Source organism: Chionomys nivalis, chromosome 22, assembly GCF_950005125.1.
Source record: "Chionomys nivalis chromosome 22, mChiNiv1.1, whole genome shotgun sequence".
NCBI classification, from domain to species: Eukaryota; Metazoa; Chordata; class Mammalia; order Rodentia; family Cricetidae; genus Chionomys; species Chionomys nivalis.
The window spans coordinates 21,634,949-21,641,935 of NC_080107.1; positions in this window are offsets into that span (position 1 = coordinate 21,634,949).

Below are 6,987 nucleotides of genomic sequence, written 5' to 3' on the forward strand. Positions count from 1 at the left end.
TATCTCTGCCTATGTACTAGAAGGCCACAACAACAGAAAAAAAAATTATCAGTGAAGATGCTGGAGCAAAAGGAGCTCCTTCCACGATGTTATGAGAATATAAGAGAAGCAAAAATGTTATAAGTCAATTTGATATACTTAGCATATATCGTGGGGACAATAATCCAACTGCTGGGAATTCTCCTAAGAGAAATAAAAGCTTTTGTATACATAGAAACCTGTGTATAGATGTCTATAACAGTTCTACTCAGAATTGACAAAAGTTAAAAACAACCCCAAAGCCCATTAACTAATTAACTGTGGAGGGAACAAACAAGTTGTGCTACATGCTCATGGCAGAATACAACTCAGTCACAAAAAAAGCACAGCACAGAGGGACACAAAATCATTATTCTAAATGAAATACACTAGACTAAAAAAAAAATCAAAGTATAAAACAAGTTGCTTGCAGTATAATTTCATATATAACACAAGCTAGATGTGATAATGCATACCTAGAATCCTAACACTGAGGAGGTCGAGACAAGAAGATTGTATGGGGCCAGCCAGAGAAATGTAATAGGACCCTGTCTCAAATAAGTATCAAAAGGGCTGGGAAGTAGCTCAGTCGTTAAGAAGGCTGCCCTGTAGAGGATAGGAGTTCTGTTCCCAGAACTCACGCCTCCTGTAACTCTAGCTCCAAGTGATCTCCTGTCTTATTCTGGTCTCTTTGGAAACCCACGTGCCTGTACACTCTCTCACATGCTTAAATTAAAAAAAAAAATAACAGAAGGGCTCAGTGTAAGAGCACTCACATAGCATATAGGTAGACCTACTGAATCCCCAGCGTGAGGGAGAAGAGAAGGAGCAGGTGAAAAGGACAGCAACAGTGATCTAATCAGTGATGATTGCAGAGGAGAGGAGAGAGGTCGAATTATGAAGGATCGGAAAGGGACTTTTGGAGGCGATGGATCTATTCCGTTTCTTGCTATAGGGTGGTTACATGAATAACAGGCGTACCATCTATAAAAGTGGTGGATATTACTGTATGTGAAAATGCATCTTAATAAATAATCCGACTATCTGCTTACTAAACAAATTGATGGATGTGTACTGTAAAATGTGGAGGGGTTGTTTATAAGCAGTATATCACCTGTTGTTTTTTTTTTTTTTTAAAAAATCTTCTTGAGTTTATTTTTATTAACTTGTGTTCAGGTGCTCACACATAGGTGTGTGTGTGTGTGTGTGTGTGTGTGTTCGTGGGCATAAACTTATTGAAACACCATGTGCAGACTTGATTCTGCCCTCAAGTACTTGTGATACACAATGAACTTCATGTTTAGACTTGGGCCCCATCTTGAAGAGATCTCATGTGTGGATTCCAAGTCTTGAAAAAGCCGAAGCTGGACACTTTGGTTCCGAGCATGTCTGATAAAGGATGCTCAGCTTGTAATGGGTAATACGACCATTTGCTTTGCTCTTTACCCCTACAGAGAAAATAAACTACGAGTTTATAGCAGGACTGTAAAAGTGACCTATAAAAGGGTGTCATCACCCGTGAAGAGACAAACCACCTGCTTAACCGTAGGAGGGAAGGGGGATGCGGTCACTGGGTTTTGCCTTCCGGGTGGTCTCTTCCCACTCCCTTACCTCCTGGAGTAGTAGGAGTCAAGAGTCCATTCTGATCACCTTGGCGTGCAGTTAGCCCAGAGGTGGAGAGCTCTCAACGCCTGTTTTAAGTCGGTCATCAGAAGCCTAGGTCTGTTTTGCAGACCATGAATTAACTGGAGTCAGCATTATTGGCTTTTGAAAGTGCTACTAGGGCTTCTATAAGGATGAAAGTCTTTCCAAAGAAGAGCAACATGTTATTACCCCTGGAGTGGGCTTATAAACCTCTCTTTAAAGGAGGCATCGGTGTGAGCGACTCCAGTCGGGGAGTGGTCCTGCTAGGACTCAGGCCTTTGGAATTGTGCTTAGTAATGTTAAAAGCCTAGTAAAGTAGATTCTCACGACCCGGAGGATTCCAGACAGCCTCTGACTCCTAAATGAAAGGCCTATATAACATTAATGACATTAATCAGCCTCCACTTTCAAGAGGCACTCTCTTCTCTTCATCTGTGTGCGTGGTGGTGTGATTACACCCCTCATCCGCTTTTACTTTTTGGCAGTGTGCGTCTCATTTTTATATTTTGCTTTCTCCTCCCTAATGTTCGTTACGTGGTGTAATCTAACGCCAAGTTCTGAGTGTATGAACAATCTATGTCAGAAACCATAGGCAAGCAATACTATACCCGACAGGGTAGTGATTCACGCCAGGGTAGAGTACAGGGAAGCCTTCTGCAGATCCTGCCTCCTGTGAATAAAGTTTCAGGGCTCCCAGCACCTATCTGTGTTTAGATGTCTCTCCTTCTCCTAAACACTAGGCTTTTCCTTCTTTCCAGACATATTTTTTTTAAAAAATAATGAATTGAAAATGTAGGTTGACTGTGGTTATTATTTATTTTTGTGTGTGCAAGGAGTAGTACACACGAGTGTGCATGGTGCAGTGTGTGTGTGTGTGTGTGTGTGTGTGTGTGCAGAGATCATAGGATTGCCTATGGGAGTCAGTTCCCTCCTTCCTGTGGAAGGACGCTTAAAAGAAATCCCACACAAGCTCAGAATTGAGAAATAGATGGTTATTTATTAAGGGGTAAACTCACAAATCAGAATCCTCTGCTTGAACAGAGAACAGAGAACTGAATCCAGCAACTGGAAAGAGCGCAGATGCATGTTCTACATTGGCATAGTATATGAGGCCACGCCCCAGTAGGTGGGTAACCACTGGCTGTAAGACTTCCTACCGCACCTTCCGCCCTGTGAATCCCAGGCAATGAACTCAGATTGTCGAAAGTGATTGACTTGTGCTCACTGAGACACTGTGCCTACCCCCAGAGAGACTTTTAATTCCAAATAATCTTTTTTTACTTATTAGTTGGTGTGTATTTGTGCCCGGGGTATGTGTGTTTATGCGTGAATACACTTGTGTGGCTAGGAGTGGAGGCCAGAGGTTGGTGTACAGTGTCTTCCACAGTTATTCTTCACACTGTTTATTTTGTTCTTAAAATTAAGAATGCTTATTCTTTGACAATTCATTCCACGCATGCCTATAATGTATCTTGACCATGGTTCTACCCTCCATCCCCAGAAACACCTTAGTTTTGTGAGAACGGGTGTCTCGCTGAACCTAGAGCTCATCACTTGATTAGTTGGCTGGCCAATGAGCTTTTCTCTACCCTACCCCCCCCCCAATGCCATGGTTACAGATCATGCTGTGAAACCCAGCTTTCTACGTTAGTACTGGGGATGCTATTCAAGACCTTCTGCTTGCACAGCATGGAACTGACTGTCTGAGCCACCTCCCCAGCCTGACACCACTCCAGCCCATCCCACCCTACCATATACACACACTTTTTTTTGAGACAGTTTTATTCTGTAGCTCATGCTAGCATGGAACTCATTATATATGCCTCCGAGGAGCATCAAATATTTGTCAATCCTCCTATCTCAGTCTCAAAGGTACTGAAATTATAAGGCATAAGCTGAATGCCCAGTTTAATTTCTAGCACTCTTAAGCAAAAAAAAAAAAAAAAAAAAAGTCATTTTCTCCATTAGCTGGACCTGATCAAGAGCCCACTATTGATGTGTGTGTACCACTCTTCCTGCATTCATTATCCTGTCATAAACATTTGCAGACAGGGGATTTTCCCAGCAATAAAGCAAGTCTCATCTCTGTTCAGGAAAGGCATCTGAATATAGTTTAAAGTTAGTGTTGGGGGATTTTTTTTTTAACACTGTGAACTTATGTCACTGTGGTCGGTTTAATAAAAAGCTAAGTGGCCAACAGCTAGGCAGGAGGTATAGGCAGAAGTTCTGGACAGAGAGAGTTCTGGGAAGAAGAAAGACGGAGTCATGAGCAGGATGCAGAGGAAGCAAAATGTGCAGGAGGAGAGGTAAAAGCCATAGTCACAGTCACACATAGATGAAAAGAAATGTTTAAGTTATAAGAGCTAGTGGGACAAGTCTAAGCTATAGGCCTTAGCTATAGGACAAGTTTTCATAATTAATAAGTCTCCATGTCATTTTTGTGAGCTGATGGCCCAGAGAGAAAGCCTGCTACGAGTCAGGCAACCTTTTAAGGAAACAATGAAGAGTATATATGTTTTCTTGCCTTGAGGCCTTGGGTCCAACAGACATCTTTAGTTAGAAGATAATAATTATTTGTAGAAATTCATCATAGAGTTGGGTGGTGGGTGGCACACAACATTTAATCCCAGGACTCAGGAGGCAGAGGCAGGTGAATCTCTGTGAGTTTGCTGCCAATATGTTCCACAGAGCAAGCTCCAGATCAGCCAGGGCTACATAGAGAAACCCTGTCTTGAAAAAACAAAACAACAAAATTGTCATAGAAAATATATGAAAACATTACTATCTTCAGTCACCTTATGTTTTCCATGTCCCTGAAGACAAAATATCCTTATTCCACTTCGTAGTCAGGGAAAAACAAAGCTGGGTGGCAGAGACACGGTTGAAAGCTTGGGATTAGCTTCTTACTGGCTCAGTCTTCATCATTGTGCAAGCATTTGAGACATCCATCAAGAGTTTGAGAAGTAATACTGGGACTACTGTGCACCCAGACCAGACAGCCAAGGAAGGGCACACACCAAGTAGTGGATGGTAAGATTGACATGTCCAAGGGACACCTGCCTCTCCCGTGGTCTGGAAAGGCTAAGCCAGGTGGTGGCGCACGCCTTTAACCCCAGCATTCGGGAGGCAGAGGCAGGTGAATCTCTGTGAGTTCAGGGCTAGCCTGGTCTACAAGAGCTAGTTCCAGGACAGGCTCCAAAGCTACAGAGAAATCCTGTCTTGAAAAGCCGAAAAAGAAGAAGGAGGAGGAGGAGGAAGAGGAGGAGGAGGAAGAAGAGGGAGAAGAAGAAGAAGAAGAAGAAGAAGAAGAAGAAGAAGAAGAAGAAGAAGAAGAAGAAGAAGAAGAAGAAGAAGAAGAAGAAGAAGAAGAAGAGAAGTTGTTGAATGACACAGATTGGGGAGGAGAGAGGGACGAGAGAGGAGTCAGGAGATGGAGGAGTTGGGGGAGAGGATGAGGGGAGGGAGAGCTTGAAAGGCCAATGTTGGATTTTGTTGTGGCCTCCTTATCTGCTCCACTGGTGGCTTCCCCCAACCCTTGGGGAGGCAGCCTGCCCTCCCTGTTAAAAGAAACTCTCCAGCTGGAAGTGGATAAGTCTGTGTAGAAATTTGGGCTTTGTTTTTAGACTTTCTCTACTGTTTCTTCTTTGTGCATGCTTTGGGTGGTGGGCTGCAGGGAGCGATTTTATGGAGAAATCATTCTCCTAGTCCTTGGTTAAGGAGACTGTGAGGGTTTTCTGGATTACAGAAAGTCCAGTGTGGATTTCTGAGCCTGGGATCTTCACTTACGATTGGATCCCTTTCTCCTGTTGGGCAAGCAAACAGTAGGAACATCACTGTTTTCTATACTTCTGTCTATTTATTAGCAAATCCCCAATTAAGCCTCCAGCAAATTAGTCATCCAACTGAGCATCTCCAAGATTTTTACATCTTTACTTATTGAACAGTGTCTTAACTATTGTTCTGTTGTTGTGACAAGACACCATGTCCCAAGGCAACTCTTACAAAAGAAAGCATTTAAGTGGGGATTTGCTTACCGTTGTAGAGGGTTGGTCCATGATCATCATGGCAGGAAGTAGAAGGCACGGTGCTGGGACAGTAATGGAGAGGTTTGCATCCTGATCTACAGGCAGTAGGCAGAGAGGGGGTACAGGGCATGGGCTTTTGAAGCCTCAAAGCCCACCGCCAGTGACACGCCTCCTCTGTTGAGGCTTCACTTCCTCCAACAAGGCCACACACCCTAATCGCTCGCAAAGAGTTCCACTAACTGGTAATCAGGCATTCAAATCCATAAGAAACCTTTGGAGGGCATTCTCATTCAAACCACCACAAGCAGGTAAGGTATTTGTATAATTTAAAACTCAGAGCATAAAATGGGGTTCACAATGAATACCCCAGGTGTCCCTACATTTATTTTTGTGTACCTAACTTCTTTCTGTTGTCAGAGTATCCTGAAGATAGCTCTCAGCAGACAACAGCTTCCCTGCCTGGGTAACTCCCCAGCCTTCTGCTTCATGGATGGAAGAAAATTCCCCAGTGTCTTTCTGTTGAAGATTTGTCTGTAGCATTTTATATTCCAAAAACTGTTGCCGTGAAGAATTCCTTATAAGCACAAATTAGACATTGCATATCATCTACAAGAAAAATCCCTAGGAGTAGATTTTTAGTTCTAGACATGTGTGTGATCCCATTAACATTACTGAGTTGCCCTCCATAGCACAGAAACCAGTGAGTATCTTTTCCCTTAGTGCTTTGCCTATGTGCCGCCTTTGTTCTCGGTAAAGCTAAACGAAAGATAAACAATTTAAATTTATTCCCAAGTTGGATTTCTCTTTGTATGAGTGAGCTTTTATATCTTTAAATTTTTTCTTTTTATTGTTTGAGACTTTCATGTATGCATATAATGTGGGTTTTCATTTGTTTGTTTTATTTGTTTATTTTATAGCCCCAGCTAGTCTAAAACTCACTATGGAAACCAGGTTGGCCTCAAGCTCACAGAAACCCACCTTCTTTTGCTTCCTGAGTGCTGGATGAAAGGCCACTATGCTCGGTCCATATAGCGTGTTTTGATCAAATCCACCCTTCCATCCCTCCCTTCCAGTTCCTTCCTACCCTCCTCCCTCCTCCTGCCACTTTCCCCTCCCAACTTCATGGGTTTTGTTTTTAAACCCACTGAGCCCACTTAGTGCTGTCTGTAGAGATGTGTGTAGGGCCTTCTACTGGAGTAGGGGGAGCCTCTCTGGAATCACATGGCTAAAGCAAACCGATTTTCCGCCGGCAGTCGTCAATTGCCAGGATCTTCTCGGCTAGGGGTGGGTTTCTCTTTTT